The 15,923-nt window shown below is 32.3% G+C and overlaps 1 long non-coding RNA gene across 1 annotated transcript; it reads right to left on the reverse strand.

The window, feature by feature from the left end:
- Positions 1-10,919: 10,919 nt before the first annotated feature.
- LOC127712289 (uncharacterized) lies at positions 10,920-13,349 on the reverse strand. The gene is made up of 2 exons (XR_007987018.1): positions 12,604-13,349; positions 10,920-12,019 (listed from the first exon to the last, which is right to left on the reverse strand). It is a non-coding gene; the product is annotated as an uncharacterized LOC127712289 (long non-coding RNA).
- Positions 13,350-15,923: the final 2,574 nt, after the last annotated feature.

Here is a 15,923-nt window from a genome sequence, read left to right on the forward strand (position 1 = left end):
CCACTGTATGTCCAATTATCCTATTTCCAAATAAAATGAATATTTACATACCTGAGTTTAACATCAAAACTACACTTTTGTATTTCCCAATAACAGTAATCAGTCAACTGTAGCCAAAAACAAATATAAATATTTTAAATGGTAAAAACCTTATCAATTAAAAATCTTAAAAATCCATTTAAGATAAAAATTGTCTGATAAAGTAACAACTCTACATCAACAGTCTGAAATAAAAATAAAATCTACTGTAACTGTATAATAAACTTTAAAATCTCAATATGTCAAGTAATCAATTCTATGTGGATTGTTTAATCTAATGGGATAAGAAACTATGTGGTGTTAACTTGACAGTGCTGGAATGATATTGATGGCTGAATAAATGATGGGTGGAATAAAGAGTATTATCTCCCATGAATAAATATTTAAATTATTTTATGACCCAAATAAATTCACCCATTATATTCTGCTACTCTACAATGGGAGAGTCGATCCAAAAGGGGGGATTAGGGGGACTGAATTATTCAGGTTATTTTTTATATATATATATATTAGTCTATTAAAATCAATGGCGTGGTGCACTGAGTACCAATTGTAGGTCTTAAAGGTGTCATTTTCAAACATTTAAAACTTATCCTCAATATTGTGTAAAAAAAAGTTTCTGAAAACGTATTCTCCAATTGTTGCCACATATTTGGATGAAAATCATTTTTTCCTTGGGCAATTCTCCCCTCCAAATTCAAATATCAGTGCTGATGTGGGCAACATTTTTTATTTCAATATTTGAAGAGGAAAAACACACAAAAAAATGTTCTTATTACTAGCTGTAGTTAGTATTTTTCACATTTTAAGTCCAGTTATAAAATTCAGTTACAGGTAGTATGAATTCATTGTGTATAAACAAAAGAAATAGCAATAGCTTAGGACAGAGAACATTCTTTTTTCATATTAATTTATCTCCCCTGACACTGTAAAGACTCCTCTTAATGGAAAGGATCAATTTTCATTTCAAATGTGTTTTAATGGTAATATTTTGGTACCAAGATAACAGATCAATAAAATCTAAAGTAAAGCTAAACATTGCAATGAATCACGAGATTTAATTATTTTAATAAATATGATATTGAAAATTGCCAATTTCTTCATATCCTCTTCCAATATTTTGTGTTAATCTTTAGGAAGATCATATTATGCACGAAAAACCATATCTCATTATTGCATTAAGTTGCATTGGAATTGTTTTCTAATCATTAAAAACTAGATATCATTGAGATGGGAGCCATCTCGGTGGGCCCCACTGTGAATAATGTGTGGTAAAAAATTTGTATCTTTATCATTGGACATGGGATTGTCAACTGAAACCAAAGTTTTTGACCTTGACCTTTGACCTAGGAAGTTGTACATAAATTATGACACACCCTCTGGTGTTGGTTTATATACATGTCAAGTATAAATTTTGAAATCATAACGGTTCTCAAGATATAGAGCGTACACGATCTTTACCATAGGACATGCGGTTGTCAACTAAAACCAAAGTTTTTGACCTTGACCTTTGACCTAGGAAGATGTACATACATTATGACACACCCTCTGGTGTTGGTTTATATACATGTCAAGTATAAATTTTGAAATCATAACGGTTCTCAAGATATAGAGCGGACACGATCTTTACCATAGGACATGGGGTTGTCAACTAAAACCAAAGTTTTTTACCTTGACCTTTGACCTAGGAAGTTGTACATAAATTATGGCACACCCTCTGGTGTTGGTTTATATACATGTCAAGTATAAATTTTGAAATCATAACGGTTCTCAAGATATAGAGCGGACACAATCTTTACCATATGACATGGGGTTGTCAACTAAAACCAAAGTTTTTGACCTTGAAGTTTGACCTAGGAAGATGTACATACATTATGACACACCCTCTGGTGTTGGTTAATATACATGTCAAGTATAAACTTTGAAATCATAATGGTTCTCTAGATATAGAGTGGACACAATTTGTTACAGACGGAGGGACGGACTGATCACTATAGGGCGTCGGCTATTCGGCGGGGCCCTAATTATTTATAAGCCATTTATAAATTCTATTCCAATAAAACATATCTATTCCACTGACATATAATATTTTAGAATGTCAGTTTAGAAAATTCCAAATGTATCTCAGGGGATAAAATGTTATTTCAATTTAAAATAAAACCTTTCAATATAGTGTCAATATATATTTTGTAAAACTGAATTGGAATCAAATGACTTTTTCAATATCGGCATGATTGGTATTCAAAACAAAGCTTTTAATAATTTTTCAAGAAAAATTAATGCAATAAACAGCAGCTGTTAGTGATAAAGATAAACTGTTATCACAGAGATATGTCTCGCCTTTTTGTAATTTTGATAATGCAAATGTTGAAATTAAAATAGCAATACTTTAACATGTAAGTTATGAAAATATTCAAAGTCAATGAACCATGACTGAAGGTACATGGCTAAACAATCTCCATGGAAATGAGATGTGCCAATGCTAATACAACTGCATACCAAACACCATTGACTTATTATAAGTTGTTCCCTTTAAACAAACCTAAACACAGACATTAACTTGTAAACTATGTAAAAGTCTGAAAGTCTATGAACCATAATGAGGGGGTGGGGCTATATAATCTCCATGGAAATGATACTTGCAAATGCAAATAAATTTGCATACCAAATATCATTGACTTAACATTAGCAGTTCCTCTTAAACTTATCTAATCACAAACTGAAACATGTAAACTAAGCAAAAGTTTCAAAGTCAATAGACCATGACTGAGGGGGCGGTCAAATATTCTCCATGGAAATGAGATGTGCTAATGCTTATACAACTAAATACCAATTAACACTGGCCTACCACTTATGGTTCCCCTTGAACTGACCTAATCAAAAACTAATACATGTAAACTAAGCAAAAGTTTCAAAGTCAATAGACCATGACTGAGGGGGCAGGGCCAAATAATCTCCATGGAAATGAGATGTGCCAAGGCTAATACAACTGCATACCAAATATCATTGACCTACCACTTGTTGTTCACCATAAACTGAACCTAATCACAAACTAATACATTGTTGACGACACCGCCACCACTGCTTTGTATCTAATATTCAGTATGTTGACGGATCAATTACAGACTAAAGGCAGGATTTCTATTTACCTATTTGTATGAAGTTAGGAAATATGAATACACATATTACTATTTTCAATTGTGAGATGTATTTTCTACAACCATTCTAGATTACTGGAGAAATAAATAAGACTGCACAGGAAAATGATGAATAGTGACTTTACCTTGAATTTGCTTATTTTTTTCATTAAATTATATGCATTGTACAGAAAGAAAGATATACACACAGAGATTACAAGGTAAGTCACTTTTTGCACCTCAATGTTTATATTTCTCTGCATTCAACAAAAGAAAGGGTCATGTCAAAAATAAAAGGAACTTAGGTTTTGTAAATTATATGACAGGATGGTTATAGGTAAATATGCAACTTGACGTACATGGAAATAAAATACATAAATTTATACAAGTTACTCTGAAACTCATTCAGCCCAAGTTTGGCTGAAATTGATTCAGCAGTTTCAAAGGAGAAGATTTTTTAGAGTACCGGTAAGCAAACTAGATTAGATGGAACAAATTGTGAAAAATTGTCTTTAAAGGACAATAACTCCTTAAGAGGTCAATTGACAATTTTGGTCATAAAACTTATTTGTAGATCTTACTTTGCTGAACATTTTTGCTGTTTACAGTTTATCTTTATCTATAATAATATTCAAGATAATAACCGAAAACTGCAAAATTTCCTTAAAACCATCAATTCAGGGGCAATCACCTAAAAATCAGATGTATATATATACCCGATTTGGCTGATAATTTCAGGGCAGGTAAACCTTGACCTAATGAATAGTTTAACATCTTGTCTGATTTGCTCTAAATGCTTTAGTTTTTGAGATATAAGTCAAAAACTGCATTTTACCCTATATTCTATTTTTAGCCATGGCGGCCATTTTTTCTGAGGAAACAGAAAATAAAACACAAACTTTATTTTAGATAACCTAAGAAACATTCAGCTTAAGTTTGGTTTAATTTGGTTTAGTACTTTCAGAGGAGAAGATTTTTTAAAGTTATAAAACATGACAAACAAATTGTGTAAAATTGTCCTTAAAGAGCAATAACTCCTTAAGGGGTCAATTGACAATTTTGGTCATATAAAACTTATTTGTAGATCTTACTTTGCTGAACATTTTTGCTGTTTACAGTTTCTCTTTATCTATAATAATATTCAAGATAATAACCAAAAACTGCAAAATTTCCTTATAATTACCAATTTAGTGGCAGCAACCCAACAATGGGTTGTAAGATTCATCTGAAAATTTCAGGGCTGATAGAACTTGACCTAATGAACATTTTTAACCTGTCAGATTTGCTCTAAATGCTTCGGTTTTTGAGATATAAACCAAAAACTGCATTTTATCCCCTATGTTCTATTTTTAGCCATGGCGGCCATGTTTTTTGACGAAACAGAAAATAAAACACAAGCTTTATTCTAAATACCCTAAGAATCATTCAGCTTAAGTTTGGTTGGAATTGGTTCGGTAGTTTCAGAGGAGAAGATGTTTGAAATAGTTTACACTGGACGGACAACGACGGACGCCAAGTGATTGCAAATGCTCACAGTTCCTTCGGAACAGTGAGCTTAAAATTACGCCATTCTAGGCCCTTTTGTTTTCCACATAAATAATATTACCAAGTTCCGGGTCTACGAGTTCAAACAGAAAGATTTTGAAAGCAGAGAAAACTGTGCACCTTATAACCAGCATGACTTTATCAGATGACATTTATTATACGAATACTAAAAATCCAGGCTAAAAATAAGGCGTATATATAGGTACTTTAATTCACTCAGGGACCTGGGAATCATCGCGGGTGTCTTCTAGTATATATAAATATGGTTATCAATAATAAAGTTCAGTATAAGTTTAAGCTCCAATCACACATTTACTATAAACAGCTTTGATGAAGGAGCCATATGCATTACAAAAAAAAAAAATGTATATACTCACTGACTCATATCAGACATGTCAGTACTATCAAGTATTTGTATTCCACCCCAATTTACAGGCTGTTAGTAAAGTGAAAAGAAATGGAACTGTTCCCTTCCAATCTTATCATCTTACTGATTTCTTCCAATATCAATATCTTTTTTCTTTATCTACAAGTACTAGCTGGTTACAACAAAATAATTCCCAATTAAATTTTTTAAAAACTTGACCTGTTTACTCAGATAAAGATTTGTGTAAATCATTCTCAACAGTTTCAAGTTTAATTTCTCTTTATTTTTCTTATCATTGTCACTTTTCATAAAATGATAATTTTTCACATTCTATTTATATATATATAAATTAGGTCAGTTTGTCAGTTTAATATGAATGAAAAAATAGCTTTATGAAATTATTGTTCATGGTCTATATTAGGTAAGGTAATTACATGATCAATAGCAGGGGTCTAACAGCTCACACACTATCCCTAATCTACAATCACACTTAACACTGGAATTTAATAATTCATTACCATATTTACATATTAAATATCGGTGTTATTGTTCATCGTCAAAAATGTTATTGTTTGGGTAATTAAACCATACAGAAGACATGAATTGATAAATAGCCAAGACTTCTTTACCATATCTATAGCCATCAATAATATATATTTAATTAATTATAAATATAATTTAACAACCATAAAAAATTAAAGCAATGACATTTTTTTTTATTTGTTTATCAAAACACATTGAAAGACATATTTTTACACTTTGGGCCATTCAGAGTTTCACATAGTGTACAGACGCTAGTTTTTTCTTGAAGGACTTATGTGTTACCAATAGATAGGTTGATTGATTTTTGGTGTTTTTTAGCGTCACTTTCAGCACAACTTATTTGTGGCAGCCAGTTTTTTAAGGAAGCCAGAGTGCCCAGAAAAAACAACCAAACATTGGTGGGAAAACTGTCAATCCTAGTCTATTTAGATTTAAATCAACCTACCTGCCATGTGCAGGGTCAAACTCACAACAACAGTGTTGACAGGCAGATAGATATTAAAACAAAATGTATTCAGTACTGATAATCAAATTAAAAAAAAAAAAAACAAATGGCAGAATTAATTATCAATTAAAAAATTTTTTTTTTTTAGAAACAGATCTAGGCAAATGTCTGAAAAAATTAAGAAAGTTGTCTCTATTCCTAAATATATTTATAACAAGCAGTTAAATAATTCTAGATTATTCAAAATATCTAATAAATTAATAATCTAACTTACTTGTAATCTTCATAATCTTATACTGGTTTTTCAAATTGATAAGAATTTCTGAACTAAATATGTCTAAAAAAGGCCTCAATTGTCAATTTTTCCTACACATTCAAAAAGCCACATTCATTAGTAACTTAATTTAAATGTTTTCTACCGGAATATCTATAAAATGATTAATCCCAAATTTCAACATTATTTTCCAAACATATCATTCCTACCATAGCAATCAATTCAATGCCCACATAAAATCTGACTAAGTTAATAAAATAACAAAACTGATCTGGACTGTGGAATATATTATAATAAGTCTATAACAAGGAATTTAAACATTTGTTTATTTTTTTTGTAACCACATACTTTTGTTCACCTGTTATAGAACAGGGGTTTAAATAACAGGGTGTAAATAAAAAACCCAACAAATCATCATATTTATCTTGCCTAGCTTTTATTTTGCATGTGCTATCTATGTATTAACATGATTAATACATGTATGTGCTGTCTGTATGTTTGTGTTGTATATGAATCTGATGTTATTACATGTATGTTTTGTTTATTAATATCAGTCGGTTAAAGAGCTCTTAAGAGCTCATGTTCTTTGTTATTATGTATATATGCATCCTGACTTTAAATAAAGATTACTTACTTACTTACTTTATCATATATAATTAAACTTGAAATTTCTTACATCTTTCAACAACAAGGGCTACATACATGAAATGAAAGCATATTCAGTTAAAAAACTTTCTACTGATGGTCTGACAGTGGAAAATACCTATTATTTTACTTCATGTCAAAATGCCAGACTTTGATTGGTTGATAGGAGGGAGACAATTTATTCTATCCCATGGCAAACACTCTATTACCCTTCATGGAGACGCTTGATCAAGTGTGCACTTTAATAAATACGCTGCTTTAATACGGATGATTGATATGTACAAGACGTCACAGTTTATTTCTTTGAATTTCAAATTTAATAGACAGTAATATCAGAACATTCAGTATAATAAATTAAATAACACATATATGAGAGGGTGATAGAGCAGATTGTTACCCCTCGAAAAGACATTGTCAACCTTGGCTTCACCTCAGCTGACAATGTTTTCTCGGGGTAAAAATCTGCTCCATCACCCTCTCAGATCTGTGGTATTTATATACTGGCCTCTTACAAATACTGCTGATTTGAATTTTGTTGTATGATGAGACTACAAGAGTTTTGTACCTGATTATTTGTTTTCTTTAGTAACAAGTATTCAACCCACAGCAATAGCAACCTTAGCTACTGTTCCTCACAAAAGTGAAAATTTTCAATTTAAACCAAGCCTGACTTTCATTTAGATCTTTAAATTTGATAAGGATTGAATCAAGCAATCTAAGGCTATCACAAGGAATTCACATAAAGTGCCCTTTTCAATCCATAAAGGACCATATCTCCTGAACAGAAGAAGTGAAAATTGTCAATATCAGACATTTTGTCATCATAAACATCTTTTTAAATTTAATCAAAGCGCGAAAGCGCTGTAAAGGCAGTTAATTACAGGTTGTGTGTATTTTTAGTCCAGTTATATCATTATCTTGCATAGTACATTGTACTTATCAGAGGTGGCTTTCAGTATTTAAGATTTAGAGTTCTCTAATGATATTGAACAAGTTTTATGAATGTCATATTCTGAGCACTATATGAAGGCGATTGTTCTCATTTGTTTATGAACTAGTGCATTATGTCCAGTTTGTACCTTTTTATCTATGTTTATATATAGTCAAATACTGTTAAAAAATAGTTTGGCATTTTCTTTTTAGTAATAAGTAAATGTTATCAACTGTATTTTATTCGACTTTGCAAATGTGGTTTGTTACTGGTAAGTACAATGTATGGGTGATAGTTGTTTCATTGGCAATCATGACACATCTCCTTATTTATATAATGATCTATATTCAACGACCTCAGGTACAAAAAAAATGTATGTAACTAAACTATGATGGGGAAACTTTGACTTCTTTCTTTTATATAAACTTTTGATTTGGTACCATAAAACTATGTAGAATAAATGTACATTGCAACATGTCAACTCTTTCAATGACAATACTTTTTTTAGAAACTATAACTCCAAGCAAAATTATATTTCCAAGTATAAAGTAATTTATGAATGAAACAAGAGTGCACACGCTGAAATGTCTCGCCTTCTTTACTAATCATTGATATTATGTTGATAGTCCTAAATATAAAGCTTTATTACAACTGTCACATAAACTTAACATTAACCAAGTAAACTAAACATCGACCAATGAACCAAGAAAATGAGGTCAAGGTCAGATGAACCATGCTGGGCAGGCATGTACAGCTAACAATTCTTCCATACAACAAATATAGTTGACCTATTGCTTATAGTTTAAGAAAAACAGACCAAAACACAAAAACTTAAAACTGAGCAATGAACCTTGAAAATGAGGTCAAAGTAAAAAAAAACCTGCGTGACTGACAAATAGATCATAAAATATTTCCATACACCAAATATAGTTGAACTATTGCATATAATATTAGAAAAAAAGACCAAAACTCAAAAACTTAACTTTGACCACTGAACCATGAAAATGAGGTCAAGGTCAGATGACACCTGCCAGCTAGACATGTACACCTTACAATCATTCCATACACCAAATATAGTAGACCTATTGCATACAGTATAAGAAAAACAGACCAAAACACAAAAACTTAACTTTAACCACTGAACCATGAAAATGAGGTCAAGGTCAGATAACACCTGCCAGTTGGACAGTCCTTCCATACACCGAATATACTAGACCTATTGCTTATAGTATCTGAGATATGGACTTGACCACCAAAACTTAACCTTGTTCACTGGTCCATGAAATTAAGTCAAGGTCAAGTGAAAACTATCTGACGGGCATGAGGACCTTGCAAGGTACGCACATACCAAATATAGTTATCCTGTTACTTATAATAAGAGAGAATTTAACATTCCAAAAAATCTGAACTTTTTTTTCAAGTAGTCACTGAACCATGAAAATGAGGTCAAGGACATTGGACATGTGACTGACGGAAACTTCGTAACATGAGGCATCCATATACAAAGTATGAAGCATCCAGACCTTCCACCTTCTAAAATATAAAGCTTTTAAGAAGTTAGCTAACGCCGCCACCGGATCACTATCCCTATGTTGAGCTTTCTGCGACAAAAGTCGCAGGCTCGACAAAAAGGAGTTCTTAATTAAGAAATAAACTGATTCGCTGAGCGCCGCTGGATACACCTGCAGAGGTCCAACCCTGAACAGTTGGGGCAAAAATGGACACAATATTCAAGCTTGATACAGGTCTGAATTTGGATTGTAATTAAATATTTGACATATTATAGTTTCTGAATAAATGTAGTCAAAGAACTTGAAATCGGTTATATGAATTGAATTTATATTCAATTAAAGATTTCTTGCCGTTGTGCAATACAATGTGCTGTTGCGCAATACTTAATAAATCTGTTGCCAGACTATAAACAAATAAAGTTCAATTTCTTCTCAATGTCATATTTGAAATTTATGAAAATCAATAGGGAGATTACATCAATAGCTATAAATAATTCACCAAAGTTTCATGCGAACTGCTTAAAGCATTTTTGAGTTGTTGTCCAAAAACTGGAAAATCCCCCCTTTTTTAATGATTAAAACCCCACAACTCAGAAATGTAAAATCTAAAATTTATAAAATTCTAAAGGGAGCTTACGGATTGATAATTTAGTCTTAGATGCAAGATTTTTTTATCAGTTGTTAGTGGCTTTGAACTAGCTGTCAGTAAATGCGAGTACTCTTAGATCTGTACTTAGTGTCTTTTAGTTGTTTGGATGTACAACTACCCGGCCACGTCCACTTGTATTTGTATTTATCCATCTGATGAGTTAAGCCTCTTTCAACTGATTTTTCTAGTTCGTTCTTATATTGTACTGTTACACCACTGTCCCAGGTTAGGGGGTGGGTTGGGATCCCGCTAACATGTTTAACCCCGCCACATTCTGTATGTACATGTATGTGCCTGTCCCAAGTCAGGAGCCTGTAATTCAGTGGTTGTCGTTTGTTTATGTGTTGCATATTTGTTATTCGTTCATTTTTTGTACATAAATTAGGCCGTTAGTTTTCTTGTTTGAATTGTTTTACATTGTCATTTTGGGGCCTTTTATAGCTCACTGTGCGGTATGTGCTTTGCTCATTGTTGAAGGACGTACTGTGACCTATAGCTGTTAATTTCTGTGTCATCTGGTCTCTTGTGGAGAGTTGTCTCATTGGCAATCATACCACATCTTCTTTTTTATATTTACATCAACAGATATAAACAATTCACCAAAGTCAAACTTAGGTGTAAGATCTCTGAAATTTTTTACACGGTACAAGTTTTTCTAATTGTTGGAGATTGTACGGTGACAGTAACACCTGTGACTGCTTAACCCATTTCTTATGCACTTTGGTTCGATAAACTCACTGAATATCATACCACATCTCCTTATTTTTTTATGCATTACAATTTACATGTGCATGTAATTGTAAATAATATTTATATATATATATCAGAACAGACTTCATTGCGTCACTTTTATTTATGCATCCTTTGGCACAATACAAGTTCTAAAATTACACAACATAAAACAACTAAATGTTATTTCAGATGAAAATTTTGTTTCAGTTCCATTCATAGGATTTATTAGAATTTTGTATGTTTTGCCAAGTCCAATAATTAGCTCTATGTGCATGTGTTAATTGGAGACTTTTCTATCCCGTATAAGAGTTTTGGAACTAATTCTGTTTCTTTTTTTGAAAAAAGTGAGCAAACAAATCTTGCACATTTAAACCTTTGTCTGCCATCACACTGTCACCTGGATCACATAATTGAACTACACATGTATTCTACATCTTTCAACTATTTCACAGTAACTGGTACAACCAACATATGCATTAGAGACATACATTTTTGTAGTTGACTAAACCACCAGGTGTCGAACATACAAGTATTTTCAGTGTTTCTGTTTTTATATGATGAAAAGGTTGCCTGAGCTCTAGGAGCTTTATGTTTTATCACGGGATATTCTGTGCTGTCAATAATAATCCAAGTTGTAGGAAACTTTAATTTGAAGTTGGATGGCGAAAAATACCTGACTAAACCACTAAACGGCCAAGTGTTAGCCTCACGCCACTGTTTAGACATAAAAAAAAATGATTTTCAAATGACACCCTATCAATTTGAAAATATATGTATCTCAAACAATGTGCTGCTGGACCAAGTGTGGTCAAAACAAATAAAAATTTAGTATACAACTCTAAACTGGTATAAAAATGCATGGCTGTGTCACATGTCTTCATTTCAAAATTCTCTGCTGAAAATATAGGCATTGATGGTGTTTGCGTAATTCCATCTGTGAAGCTCAACATTAGCTCGGCAGTTGGTGGTGGACAGTCATAAATCCTGGCTGCAGTATGAATGACTTCTTCAGGAAAACCAACTTTACAATTAAAACTTTCCTCTAGATTTCTACTACAATATTCATCAAGTTTAGTTCTTTTGTTTTCACAGGAAACTGCCCTGATTTTTCTTTTTGCGGACGATTCAGTCTCTTGCTTGATCCAGGAAAATAGGCTGGGAATGGCAGTAGACTTAAGTCTCTGTATGGAGGGTTTGCGCTCTGAAAAAGGTTATAAAACATTAGTTTTTTGATAATTAAATGAACTTCCATTAGCAATGCATACTTTGTACTACCTGGCAAAATATTAACTAGATTTATTCATTACAATCTGGATAAAACTATGTTAGCCTGATTCAATGTACATCAAAATGTATGGTATGTAAATCCAAAGGACAAACAATGAGAGACGTATGCAACAAACATACATTGTTTGTACCTAAATAACTATAATATAGATGAGAGCATGTCATTGTTTTGTTCCTGTTAACATTGTCATTGATATTTTTCAAGAAAGTCTATGAGGCATAGCTTATGCATTCCTGTCATTACTACATTAGCATATTACTGCTAAAATAATTCTCAGTATGATATACCTCTTGGAAGAAATCATTATAATTGTAGCAAGCACCAAAAAATCTCAAACAGATCACATTGAATCGTAATCCAAAAAAATATGACGTCTTGAGAATTAACCACCCTCTTTTATTCTAAAACGATAATTGCGGTTGTAAACAGACTTTGGTTTATTCGCAAGGCGATTACATATATAACTATATATTTTAAAAAGAAAATAAGAGTTTTACCATGAATAGTTTCCTGCACGTAGTCTTTTTCAGTAAAATGTGCCTTGCAAACAACAGCTGATTGAGAAATCGTGTTCTCGTCCAATCTGCGTATGGGCCATGGTGTTGATCCAACTTTTCCTTCTTTTTAAGTCATTTGGAAATGCATGTCCTCCTCTTAAATGACATCCAGGTACACAACAACAAGTACTTGGCATCGTTAATTAAAAATGCAACTGTATAGTTGCAGTGCAGAAACCGGAAGTTTAAGAACAGGATCGGCTACCACGGCGCCACCTATTCAGGAACGACAATTTGCTACTTTATATAACTGCGAAATAACAATCAATAACGTTAGATGGGTTCACGTGCATAAACAGAAATGCGCCTTAAATTGTATAATATAATTCATGTTCAGTCGACCTTTAATTATTATATCAACGACTGAAATGATTTATAAACATCTAGATTGCAGATAACACTCGAAATTAACCCGACCTCTTTACACACGGAATTCAAATAATTCTAGTTTGTCAATCGGTTGACTGCTTATAATGTAAAATACAATTATATCAAAAGTTTTTAAAACTAACAAAACACAATGATCGTTTCTCTATTTCCCAATGTAAATGAAATGAAACAAAAAACATTTTATATCACAATAAGAAGAGGAGAGAATCAACATTTTCCGGATCTACTTGGAGCCTAATGACCCCCCACGTAGATAAGTTGGATATCGCGGAAAGAAAGATTAACACGGCAACTAGAAAGGCACTAAAGCACTGCCTTTAAAAAGCATTAGTTTAACTTTTTTAAAGCTATTGCATTGAAACTGCTGGAGCTGTCCACCTGTCCATCGCACTGCCCAAATTAAAATATAAAATTTTCATTGGAAAAACTGGTTAACAATTGGTGTTCTCCCATTAACAGTCAGAGAAAAAACATGACCTTGTGCAATGCCAAAATATAGGTATTGACAGATTAGGCCAAAAAAAAATATATGTCTGTTTAAGGTTACCTACTTTAAAAAAATAGGGTAGGTAGGTCGGTATTTCCATTTTATTTTATTTTTTGTGACATGATTTTTAGTCATGCGGTTTAATCTTGTTGTGGTCCGAGTTGATCATGGGCCGATTTTACCCGTTATTTTAATGATTGGATTACTTCCCTTGATTATTGGTTGGAAAAAAATGGCGGCAAAGTGTTTATTTCATCACACGAGTCGCGAATTTCCTTAAAACAGCTGTCATATTCACGACTGTGAACATTGGGATGTATCAGGCAATTGATTTATATTATTGGCAACACTAATAAAATTGAGAATGGAAATGGGGAATGTGTCAAAGAGACAACAACCCGACCATAGAACAGACAACAGCAGAAGGTCACCAACAGGTCTTCGCTTTTGACACGAGTTCAGTTTATTTTTCACTTTACGATGGAAATAAAATGACTTGGGGTCGGCGCTCCATAGTAGGGTCGGTCGGGTAACCGTAAACAGACATATATATTTTTTTGCAATAATATTTAGTATGGTTTTAGTTTACTGATAACAAAATCAATATTTATACCAATAAAAACAATATTCAAGATCTAATTACAGTGTTAAATTGGTAACCTTATAGAATAAGTTTATTTAAAGGATTGATAATTTTACCCGGATCATATCTAAATTTCTGGGCTCGATAAACAGCATAATTGTAAAATTTAGGATGTGTTACTCCTTTTGAAATAAGTTTTCTACAATCGTTCACTCTAGATTAGGTTTAGAACAGATTTGGTTTAGAATACTGTGGAATCATTTATTTTCGTGGGTACCAATTTTTCGAGGCTTTAGGAAAACTTGCATTTTCATGGTTTTGTCTTAGTCTGCATTATTATTGTAACAGTAACAAGCCTATAGAAAATTTGTAAATTGGTGGTTCACCTGTACCCACAAAATAATGGTATCCCACGAATATTAATGAATTCACAGTATATAAGTTCAGAGTTCACACTACACAATTAGTAGATGTTCCCTGTTCACTATGGATATCGTTGGGAATAAGACATTTAATGTACAATGGTGTATGTCTGATTAATACATATTTATAATTGAAGTGATTTTTTTAATCCTATCAATTTGGCAGCACAAGTTGTATATAGTTTAGATAGGTTGACACATGATTTTAGTTTTATAATGGAAAAACAAAAGATATGGGGTATCCATACATGACACAAAATCAGTATGTAATGCAAATAAAAAAAACACATGCATGTTTAACTGTACATATATATATACACATAATTAAATACTTAAAAATACATTGTACTTACAATTGCACCATTTTCTTCCGAGACTTTATCCTGCATCAGCTTTAACATCCAATAAACAATAAATTACCTTCAAATTAAACACCAACTGTAAACAAAAACAAAATATTGACATTCAGATATTAAAACAAAACAGGAAAATACCTAAAAAAACAGGAAACAGATTACTGTTGTACCTACTTTCTATTTTACCTAATTACATGTTTATGTTTTTATTCAAGTACATGTATTTATTCATTTATTTATTTATTTATTTTATACATGTAAATTAAACGAGGCGTGAAAGATACCAAAGGGACATTAAAACTCATTAGTCGAAAATACACTGACAATGTCCTGGCTAAAAAAGAAAAAGACAAACAACAGTACACAAAAATGTTAATCAATGTTAAAATATTTACACAAAATGTACAAAGTCATGAATGCATTCCCTTCTTTCTTTGACACACAACTGACAAAAAGAATTGTCCCCCATAAATAGTAAATGGAGAATGTATATATATGCATTGGACACTGATGATGCCCCTGTCACGGAATAGAAGTTCCTTCATAATATAAGTTCCAAATGGAAACAATATTCTGGAATATTATTTCCACTGGAATAAATATTACAGTAATTGTTCCTAACGGAATAAATGGTATAGAATATTTGTTCCAACAGGAACAGATATTATGACATTGTTTATAACAAAGTTTCCGGTGGAACTTCTGTTAGGCGGAACAAATATACGTTGACACCCCTGCTTGCATTATACATTATAAAGGGCATAATAAACTTGAGGACGGTAAAAGTGACGCCACCCAAATTCAAAACTTGATCTGTGTTTTGTGGTAATAAGCATTGTGTATAAGCTTCATAACATTTGGATGAGGCAAACTAAAGTTAGAGAACGGAAACCAATTTAGGACGTTCATACAGACGGACGAACGTACAAGGGTAACACTTAATGCCCCCTCCGCCACGGCTGGGGCATAATAAATGTCTTGAAGACAGTTAATAGCCACATTGTTTTCTGTTTTTTTTTATT

This window comes from Mytilus californianus, unplaced genomic scaffold (genome assembly GCF_021869535.1).
Source record: "Mytilus californianus isolate M0D057914Y unplaced genomic scaffold, xbMytCali1.0.p SCAF_8, whole genome shotgun sequence".
Lineage (NCBI taxonomy): Eukaryota > Metazoa > Mollusca > Bivalvia > Mytilida > Mytilidae > Mytilus > Mytilus californianus.